Below are 11505 nucleotides of genomic sequence, written 5' to 3' on the forward strand. Positions count from 1 at the left end.
ATGATGGAACTGTCAAAAATCCAAGCAATCAATTACATAAACTTTGAAGCATAAGTCACAATTCTATTTGCTCTGCAAAAGTGTAAAATTTACAATTTTTCATTAAGATAGAAACTAAGAACCCACTACTGCTTCCTCTAAGAGAGTTACGCACACCCCTTGCATGATCCCCTGGTTTTAATCATGCTTATCTGTGCGGGTGTCTTTGTTACCAGCGTTTGTCATTTGAGGTGATAGAGGGGCCATTGGTCATCAGGTTAACTCGAGGGTGGATTTCTTTCTTGCACTTTCTGATAGGATCATTGGCACAGACTTGTACCTAATGAGGCAATTAAACAGAGAAATAGTCATGAGGAAAAGTAGATGATATGAACCCACCAGGAGTTTACAATGTTGGCAAATCACCTTGTCAGAAACATCAAGGACTGGCATCAAGAGACTTGAAGAACTTAGGCAGGGAGAGAGGCCAGGAATGGTTCTTCCAGTGAGGCCAAGACTATGACGAAAGATGTGGACGTAGGTCTGGATGGGCATCAGGGGACAGCAGAGAAAGGGCGTGTCTGACACAGATGTTTCTCTGCAGGGACTTGTAAGCATGTGAGTGGCATGGGGTGAATGAGAAGACATGCTGTTGTGGTCTGAGTTCTCTAAAGCACACTCTGAGTGAGGAATTGGGTACAAGTAGTTTATTCAGGAAGTGATCTCAGGAAGCATGGTGAGCAAATGTGAAAATGAGATGGGTGGAGGGAAAGCCAAGGCAGGCGTGTTTTCACTTGGACCCACGGGGTCTGCAGAGAGACTTGAGGAACACCAAAGTGTTCTTTTTTCTTGGAATCGATCATTTATCACAAAATGAACAATTTCAGTTTTTAAACATATAATCACTTTTTCTTCATGCTTAACTGGGAATGAGTAAGAGGAATTTTATTCAAACTTCACAAATACCCTCACATTTAGCCCGAGATGCAAGTTCAACCCTTGCCAAACAGGTGAGCATCTGAAAATAGAGCTGGGAACAAACATGCATTTATCAAACAGAATGAAAGCACTCCAGTGAAGGTGACAATGAATAGCGATGTAGCCATGAGTAAGACTTTTGGCATTAGGAAGCTGAAGTTTTGATTCATCCAATTCCATCTTACTGGCTTGAAGTTTGCTCCTGGACTCTAATTCCGGGGCACTTCTGGCTTCCCCAGGAATAAGTTTTGTGTGTTCCTAGTGTCCCAGAGAAAACCTTCAGAAGAGACAGATGCCTGGCTGGCTTAGCCATCACCCTGTATGGGAACATCCCACTGAGCTGCAGGTGACTTTAGGTGTGCCGAGGAGAGACATGTGGGTGTCATCAGCTTCTGCCATTGTTCTTCCTGCCTTCAAGGAAACTCTTAGAAAGGGACCTTGGTTCCTGTATCCCCAGCTTCCTCCTTCTCCCTCTTCCTGTGCTTCATGTGGCCTCCCTTCCCACTCCACCTCCCCAGAGCCCCTGCCCTTTGTATCCTTTCCAGGTAACTGAGTGGGGGCAGAAGCTCACAGTAGCATTTGTCTCTCAGTAGGTGTCCAAGGAAGGAATTTTTAATTATGAAATTTCATAATATTGAGAAATATGTTTTGGGAGAAGATAGAGATCTACCCAGAGCCTTGACATAAGTTATCTTCTAGGCTTCTGCCAGATGTCAGTTAACTCATAGCCTTTGGGAAACTGTTATGTTTTGTTCCTGAATGCATATCCTCATTTTATTTTCTGCAAGACTGAGAACCAGGGGCCAGTCTTCTGTTGACATTTGGAATTGCCACAACTGTAAAGTGACAGTGATATTAGCTGGGCACCAATCTGTGAGTTGAGAGTAAGAAAAGAAATAAGTTTTTAAAACATTAATCAGAAGAATTCTTTCCAACAGGCAATCTTTCCTGCTCTTACAAGGGCAGCCGAGGAGCTGAAATGATCACAGAAACTATCAGCCAAGGATGTAGCAAGTCATCCTGCACCTGAAATTATGAAATTCTCTGTTCTTGACACATGTAGTCATCTCCACAGCAACTGACTGTCATGTCACAGAGCAGACAAGAATATGAACAGAAAGAGAAATAGCACCAGCGAATGAGCTGAACCATGATTCCACTTCCATGCAAATAGTCTAAGTCAGAAAAATAAAAGGAACAAAATCTCTTAACATGAAGGTAAAATTCTCTAGGAATTGATTTTTTTTCCTGAGATAGGTTTTCTTTTCACACGGAGTGTTTTTTTTTTTTTTTTAGTTGATATTTTGGGGGAGGGGTATGGGGAGATGGCAAGCCCGTTAGGAACTACAATAATAAGAATCATAAATCTGGAAGGAGTTCAAGGGTTCACCTTGCTCAGCTTCTGGTTTCTAAGCAGAAACGATCACGATCTGAAGGCCTGCCGGAATGACAATTCTAAGTCTTTCTCAATGTCCCAGCTTGCATGTTTTAACCTCTCCACTAGACAGACCTTTCTTATATCAATTGTGTGTCTCAGTACTGAATTTTAAGTCTATATTTTATGTTCTGTTCTCACTGGCACATTGAAAACAGCTGGTTGCTGTGAATGCCACATCCTGCCTTGATGCTAATGTACCTGCCCCTGATACTCTGGCTTCCTTCTATTCCTAGACCGATAGTGTTGACCCTTGGTGTGGAATTACCAAGGAGAAGGGAATGGGGAAGAATTGGCTGTGGTGGGTGTGGAGACAGCAATTCGTCCCCCCAGATTTGCAATCGTTGCTTAAAGGAAAATTACTTTTCCTAGATTTCCGCCAGCAGCAAGTTGGGTGGGGTGGCCCAGCTTTGGTTATTCAGACCCAGGGCCCTACCAGATAGTGGGCTGCAAGTAGGGAGGAAGTGGATGGGACTGATCTGCCTCTCTGGGCAGGACACCCTACTCTGGACTTAGCAGTCACAAAGAAACACACTCCTTCACAATTAAGTCCACTGCACATTGGTTTTCTTGTTGGAGAAGCCTCCACTGTACCCTAACACAGGGGATTAGCCACTGGTACTGAGACAAGCCAAATGGGAAAGATTCATATTCAGTACTCTACAAGGCAGACTCAGATTTTAAAGAAACTCTCCAGATTGGAAGTCAAGTAGAGCCCCATGCTAACCCCAGATGACAGAAATTCCAACCAGCTGGCTGCTCATTTTGGATTGAGACCAGGGCAAGCTGGACTCTTATACACTTCCAGGTCCTCAGGCTGAGGACCACCCAGCTCTCCTTCACTTAGGAAGTTATCAGGTTGGGGAAGAAGAGAGGAGTTCTCCCAGGGCTCACCTCAACTCCACACTCGAACATTAAAAACTGTGGATCATTCACAAACCTGTGTGTGTCAAGATGCCATCATGGTTATGCCCATTTCCTCAGCAGGTTCCTCTGGTGTGGAACTTGAGGAAAGCTCTAAGAGAACAAGAAGGTGTTAAGGGGCAGGGGAAGTGGAGCTTGTAGGCGATGAAGCATGGCTCTCCACTGATTCTTCATTTTTGTCCCACAGTAATATTTGCACCATATACAGACTCCATAGTGCCTTGTCTCATCTGATTGTCATGGCTAGTTTTGTTTTATCTCTTAGAGAAAGAGAAGGAAGTAGGATCCCAAGTCGCTGAGGGCACCACTGTTCTTGGGGGCTCTCTACCCATAGATCTGCTTGCTTTCATTATTATTATTTTTTAAGATAGTCTTTTTTTTTAATGTTTATATTTTAGAGAGAGTGGATGAGCAGGGGAGGGGCAGAGAGAGACAGAGACAGAATCTGAAGCAGGCTCCAGGCTCTGAGGTGTTAGCACAGAGCCTGACATGGGGCTCAAACTTGTGAACCATGAGATCACAACCTGAGCCAAAGTCAGATGCTTAACCGACTGAGCTGCTCAGGTCCCCCAAAGATAGTCTTTAATTTTTTTTTAAGTTCATTTATTTATTTTGAGAGACAGTGAGAAAGCAGGGGAGGGGAGAATAGGGAGGGAAAGAGAGAGAATTCCAAGCAGGCTCGACACTGTCAGCATGGAGCCCAACTTGGGGCTCAAACCCACAGACCGTGAGATCATGACCTGAGTCAAAACCAAGAGTAGGTTGCTTAACTGACTGAGCCACCCAGGTGCCCCTGCTTGCTTTCATTATTTATCTTCATTTACTCTTTGTTAAATGGCTTTAAACATGCTTGTTTCACCCTTTTAGACATCATTGCTGGGAGGAGAAAATGGTAGAATTCATGTAAAGACCAAGTTGGCAATATCTATCAAAATGATAAATATATTTACTTTAGGGCTAGCAAAACCACTTCTGAGAATTTATTCTCCTGATTCTCTCCACACACAAAATATGTAAGTATGAAATTACTTATTGCACTATTGTTGATAATAAAAAGAGATTGGAAACAACATAAGTGCTTCCAATAGGGTATTGATTAATTAAACCATGGTATATGTGCACAATGGAATCCCATGCAGCTTTTACAGAAAGAAAGGAAGAAAGAAAGAAAGAAAGAAAGAAAGAAAGAAAGAAAGAAAGAAAGAAAGAAAGAAAGAAAGAAAGGAAGGATGAAAGAAAGAAAGAAAGAATGAAAGAAAGAAAGAAAGAAAAAGAACATCTAGAAATTCCGTATGTTTTAATATGGAAGAGCCTTAGGATGCATTGTTAGGTGATAAAAGCAAGATTTAGAGCACTTTATAAAGCATGCTACCTTTTGTATATGGAAAGGAACACACCAAATTTATAAGAAAATAATAAAAATAAATACCAGAAAGGGCTCGAAGCTCAGGAAGGGGGTGAGTGAGGACAGGGAGAGAGTGAGCCTGTTCAATGTATGGCATTTTATTCATTTTGATATTTAACTCCATATACTGCCTACCCAAAAATAATAAATAAAAATGAAAATAAAAACAAGACTAGTTCTCTTCCTGGGATTCTTTTGTCTAATAAAACCTGGAAAATACAGCTCAGAGATGGAAACTGACTCAGTTTACCAGATGGCCAATGACAGAACTGAAGTTCCAGATGCAAAGGGACTGGAGAAAACTCACAGCTACTAATATGACAGTAGTGCTCAGCAGTTATTAGGAGCTCTGAAATGACTTACCAAAAAAAATGCTTCAGTCAAATCTATTCATTATGGAAAGAGAAGGGAGAGAGAGCATTTAAGGTTTATTATCATAGGATAATTATTATGGTTATCAGGAGTTTTATACACTTTATCTCACTTGGACCTCTCGACAATACTACAGAGTACTCTCATAATTTCCATTTGATAGATGAGAAAACTAATCTCAGAGAGGCTCAATAATTTGCCCTAGACGATAAAGCAAGTAGGAGAGTGACTGGGATTCAGACAGCCTATTTTAATTATGAAAGAAAAACAATTATTAGACACAAATCCAATTAACCTACTCAGTTATTTGTTCAAAAATGTTTAGTGAGCATCTATTAAGTGGTAGGCACTACTTTAGATCCTTGCAACTTATTCATCAGATTAGCTTTCCCTAAATACAGAAGAGACGTCTCTTGGAGTTTTTGTTTGTTTCAGGAGTTTTTGGTCGACTTCCTATTCTGCAGATGCTAGCTGCTTGCACTGGGAGAACGGATCATGCTCAGCCTCTTTTTTGGCCCACTTTTCACTTTTCTGATGGTTGGCTGCACCCCCAAGAATCAGGAAAGAAAGTGGAGTCCAGGTTACTGACTTTAGATGCAGATATCCTAATCTCTGCCCATATGCATTCAGTGAATGTCCTATTCTCTGATCAATCAATCCTTGGGGAAGAGAAGCTAATAAGAAGAGCAGAAAGAGATCAGAAGTGGAAATGTAGTGGCGGTGTGGGCAGAGAAATCCCCCCTCTTCTCCCATCTTGCCCATTCACATACTCCTATCTGAGCAACATTTCCCTTGGACTCTGGGGGGAGTGTAAAAAGTGAAATCTCCCAAATTTCAGAACTGCTATTATTCTCTATTTGTATTAACAACATAAAAGAAAGATTACCAGGGAAATGCAAAGATTTGGGTTAAATGTGATGTTGATAAGTATCAAGTAGTAATGATGTTTGTGAGGGCTGTTATCTTGAGATTTTGGTTAGAGAAGCTCTCCTGCTACTGTTAAGCCCATTGGACTGGAAGCTGACTTTTCCTGAACAGCTCCTTTGTTCCAAATACTGAGCAATTTGGGGGAAATCTACCGCATTACACTATGTCCACTCACAAAGCAACTGACCATGTTTCACACTTTGTTAATAGGAGAATCTGGAGCAGTGCCTGCCTAGATTTCGCATGTCATACAGCTTTTTTTTTTTTAAGTTTATTTTTAGATAAACAGAGAGAGAGAGCAAGTGCACACAAGCAGCGGAGAGACAGAGAGATAGGGAAAGAGAGAATACCAAGCAAGCTCTGCACTGTCAGTGCAGAGACTGACACGGGCTCTATCTCACAAACTGTGAGATCATGACCTGAGCCAAAATTAAGAGTCCGATGCTTAACCAACTGAGCTACACAGGCGCCCCATACAGCGTTTTGAAGTCCGATATCTGATGTCCTTAAGTATTTATTCCCAATATCTTCTCCACTCACACTTGATCTAGTTCCATCTTAACTTTTTGGTTTCCCTGATTTTATTTTCCTTACAAGGTAGTGAGCTCAAGGAACTTTAGGAGCCACAGGGAGGACAATGGTCAAGGTGGACAATTGTTCAAGCTAGGGGACTTAATAACTACAAGGCGGTTCCACCAAGAACCACCTCATTGGAGTTGTTTGGATCTCCAATTCATGTTTTTTTAAGGACCATTTAATGTCTTGCACTTCTCATCAGACTCACCAGCAGGGCGGGGTAATTTCCTTCCGAACTTAAAATGTGTTAGTATGTGTGACAGAGACTCTGGTATTCACTCATACCTACAGGCACATAGGTGGGCTGCAATTCCCTGTACCCTTGCAGGTAGGCTGATCCTGTGACAAGTGATGGCCAATGGGCTGCAAGTGGGGCGTCCTTCAGGGCTGAACATCTACTTGCTGTGGTGAGAACCTCCAGCCTTCTCTTCTGCCATGGTGATCATGGAAGTCTCTGTTGAGAGGCTCACAAGAGTGAGGTACCTGGTACCATTTAGCCACCACATGAAGAACAGCTGCCTGGAGAGTTTTCCAGATCCAAAGTGAACCTGAGATATTTGGATTGTTCCTAGAGCATCATCTAGCTTATCCTAACTGGTACACTGTGTGCTGTTAGTTAGCTATAGCTTTGGTCAACCTCAAAACAAACTGGAATCACGCAGTGAACTAGAAGTTAAACTCCTAGCCACCATCCCAGAACATGCTGAAGGAATAACCATAACTATTGCCATCACTAATAACTGTTCACACAAGGCAAGGGAGAAGACACAAATCCCTATAGGAGTTAGTGGCACCTCTATTGATGGAAATGGAAAGAAAATACCAATTCTGGCAACTCTGGAAAACAAAGAATTTCAGTTTGTTGTGCCACAATTAAATTCTTTTGTTTTGGTTAGCAACAGACTCATGAAATAAGACTTAAAGACAAGTCTTCACTTAAACCATGTTGTAACTTTTGAATTACTGCTCACCCCCCTTCTTTCTTCCCTTATCTTTTCACTGTAGAATGCATTACAGAGGTTTTCTACTGAGAAGATACAACTGTAGATCAGTTTGGATGTTTTTGGCTACAAATAGCAAAAGCCCCCAATCCAAACTAGTTGAAATGATAAGGATGTGAATTATCTCACATTATCAAAAGTCTGGAGGGTGTATGGGTTAGCTCCTTCAGCAGCTCGCTTATGTTATCAAAGATTCAGATTATTTTCCAAAGCTGATAGTGAGGCAGTGTATCAGTTGCAGACATCACACCCACACAGGACAACGTTCAAAGGGAGAAGATAGATCATCTTATCCTGTGTTTCTCAATTAAGAGAGGAAATATTTTCCACCAGCCTCTTCCCATTTGCCAGAAGTGGTCACATGCCCAATCCTGCAGCCATCACTGGTGAGGAGGACAAAATGGTCAGCACTGACTTCGAACCATGACAGCAGGTGTAAGATGATGAGTGTTTGGGTGGAATGGATGTTGGACAGTCTATCACAGACATGATCTCTATTTCTACTATGCAAAAGTAGACATTCCAGAGCATTTTCTTCCCTTTGGTTCTCCTGAGTTGATTCCTTTTGTCTTGATTCTTCTATCACTACCACATGTTATGGTGTTACAGATGCTACAGATGCTCACACTTTTATTTGTAGATTTTGCAATAACTTCTCATCTGCCTCCTCCAGCTCATCTTGGTTTTCTTCAGTCCACTCTGCATGCTCCTGCTTGAGGAAGTTTCTTAAAATCCTCTTCTCGTACGAGACATCTTTGTGCAGTTCTGTTTAATCTCTCTCTCATGTCATTGTTCTTTGGTTCAGATGTCTCTGGGTGGTTTTTTTCTGAGCTGTTTTGTTATACCAATCCCATCCACTACTGCTAGGCAGCTCCCTCTCTTTATTTATGTTTAATTTTTAAAATATATTGTCAAATTGGCTAACATACAGTGTGGACAGTGTGCTCTTGATTTTGGGGGTAGATGTCCATGACTCATCGCTTACATACAACATCCATTGCTCATCCCAACAAGTGCCCTCCTCAATGCCCATCACCCATTTTCCCCTCTCCCCCATCAACCTTCAGTTTGGTCTCTGTTTTTAAGAGTCTCTTATGGTTTGCATCCCTCCCTCTCTGTAACTATCTTTTTTCCCTTCCCTCTGTCATGGTCTTCTGTTAGGTTTCTCAAGTTCCACATATGGGTTATAACATATGATAGATACTATGTTAAAATTAGATAAGTAAGGCATCCCCCTCTCTTTAAGTCACTCCCCTCTCTGGATCAACATATCGACTCCTGCTTCCATAGTTCTGTGTCTTTTCTCCCATCTTGAATATCTTACTCCCTCTTCTCTGCCTGTCCAAATCCCTTGAACATTTGTCTCAAACTACACCATCTTCACAAAGGCTTTCTTGGCTACCTCCAGCCCATGCTAGTCTCTCCTCACTGAATTCTGATTTCATGTATAATCGACATCATAACTGTGATTCTTAGTATGTGTTAAGCTGTTCTCCACCAAATAAATGAAGTAGGTCTTGAGAGTGGAGATCATTGTTTTGCTTCATTTTTGTCTGATACCATCTCTACTTCATTGATCTTTCAGTCAATCAGCAAGCAATAACAGAGACCCACTCCCTATGGTTACACTGTGACATTAGCCCAGAGGGGGACCAGGAAAAATTTGTACTAATTGAGCACATTTTGACTCATGACATGGAGAGGTCCCTCCATGAGACCTCCGTGGGAGTTGAATTTTATGTCTGGAAGTTTTGAGCTCACTTCTAATAACTTAAATTTGGGTACCTGTTTACAATGTCATGCTTTTGGAATTGCATTCCAGAGTCAGTACAGAGGGTTGAGAAGAACTTGGTTTAGCCTCTTTTTTTTTTTTAATATATATTTTTAAATTTATTTCTAGGAGAGAGAGAGAGACAGAGTGAGCAGGGGAGGGTCAGAGAGAGAGGGAGACACAGACTCTAAAATAGGCTCCAGGCTCTGAGCTGGCAGTCAGCACAGAGCCCGATGTGGGGCTCGAACCCACAAACTGCGAGATCATGACCTAAGCGAAAGTCGGACGCTTAACTGACTAAGCCACGCAGGCGTCCCTGGTTTAGCCTCTTAAACAAGAGCTCCACTCTTGGAGTACACATACTTGTACTTTTGTAGATACTATCCTTTCTGTATGAAAAAAGACTTGCGTCTCAGTTCTTTTTTGGTTTTATAAATGGGGAGATGTTCACAGAGACATTGCCTCTTTCCCCTTGTGATCAGCGATAGGCATTTGCTGGCCAGTCAGTCTGAACAATGCATACAGACAAGCACCACTGAACAGAGGGAAGAAAAGCATTCCTTGGAGGAATTAGATTGCTCCTCTACCCTGTGCTTTGTGCACCAGACCTGTAAAGCCCTCTGGACCCTGAGCTGCTTATGTTGTATGTGACTGTGAGATGGGAATTAACACATAATTCTGTGTCCCAGCTTTATTGCTGAGGTCCATAATGAGTCAGTATAATTAAGCACCATTTGCCTGGTTAGTTAGTTCAGGTGTCTAAAGCTGTCACAATAAAGTATGTGATGTTAAACATGTTTGGATTAGAACCTTCTGGAGCCAATGGCAATGCAGACAGCTATATTAATCACATGGGAGGTTATCTTATTTGAGATTTTCTATGCACCTCTGAGTTACAGTGTTTCATCCATCAAGGGCTTGCTGAAGACATCTGTAAACTTTGATTTATTGCACTGTTCCTGGTATAGAATTAAATAGCATTATACTCAAATATATTGGCTTAATTGACAGGTAGAGATTTAATCCTGTTAATTATCTAGCTTGCCTGAAAGCTTTCATTAACCCCTTGCTGAATCGGCAGGATTCAGAAGGTATCTCAGTACCTATTTCAGGCTCAGGTAAATTCATCATTGCCTTCCCTCTTCACAAAGTTGATTCCTGCCAGCCCCAGTTTGTGAGTAAACATGCATACCCATCAGACAAGTATGCATCTGGGGTCATCTCCTCTGGCTCTCGACAGCCCATTCCCTTAGATAAATGACATCAGAAGGCTTGTAGTCAGGGTCTCTCCTGCCTTTGGGTTTTGTAGATGAGCATTTAATGAGATAACATATATGGAAGTTATCCACTTATGTATCTAACATGCTTTAATTGAGCACTTACTATGTTGAGGAACTCTCTTGGGATGGAAAAAGCAAAAAAAAAAAATATGTGTAAAGACAGTTCAAATCCTCAAGGAACTGACATCACTTATAAATCAAGGTGCTCTACAAATGTATAAGACATTTATTAATAGTTCTTTATATCTGTGCCATTATAATAATGCACACTAATAGGTTCTCTATGCCAGAAAACATACGTGCAGTTAAACTTTATCCTTCTAGAACTAAGACTTCAACAAAGGACACTAAGGTGGAAAATTTTAGAGGGGGTAGCAAAGGAGTCTGGGAGACCTCTGAAGGTGGTGGACATTTGGAGCTTTTCAGCTCATCCTTACAAAAGCAATTCTGTTGTCTTTCTGCAAACACAGCAGGATCCCACCCATAGAGCCATTTCCTAGTCCCTCTACCCCTCAGGTCAACTAGCGTCCTCCCTGCTCCTGGTCACGGCACTGGATCTAGAGGACACAGAGAGAGGACAGACCTCTGCCTTCCTGCAGCTCACAGTTTGGCAGAGACACAGACAGCAGTAAGAGGACAATGAGGAAAAGCCCCACAGGGGGACTCTCAAAGCCCTAAGAACATTGACAAATTCAAAGGAGTGAAAATTATTGTGAGGATTGAAAACACACTGCAGAAACTCTGGGGTCATATTCTGGCTTATTAACCTTGGTTCCTTAATCTGTAAAAATGTGAATATTAAGGTGTGCTTGGGTGGCTCAGTCAGTTCAGCTCTGACACTTGGTTTTGGCTCAGGT

The 11505-nt window shown here is 41.8% G+C and overlaps 1 long non-coding RNA gene across 1 annotated transcript; it reads left to right on the forward strand.

Moving 5' to 3' along the window:
* The first annotated feature begins 1959 nt into the window (after positions 1–1959).
* Positions 1960–7537, forward strand: LOC120239613. Its single transcript, XR_005530476.1, has 3 exons — positions 1960–2175; positions 4184–4329; positions 6925–7537. It is a non-coding gene; the product is annotated as an uncharacterized LOC120239613 (long non-coding RNA).
* The last annotated feature ends 3968 nt before the right edge of the window (positions 7538–11505 follow it).

Source organism: Hyaena hyaena, unplaced genomic scaffold (genome assembly GCF_003009895.1).
Source record: "Hyaena hyaena isolate Hyena2069 unplaced genomic scaffold, ASM300989v1 scaffold_8, whole genome shotgun sequence".
In the NCBI taxonomy this organism is placed as follows: Eukaryota; Metazoa; Chordata; class Mammalia; order Carnivora; family Hyaenidae; genus Hyaena; species Hyaena hyaena.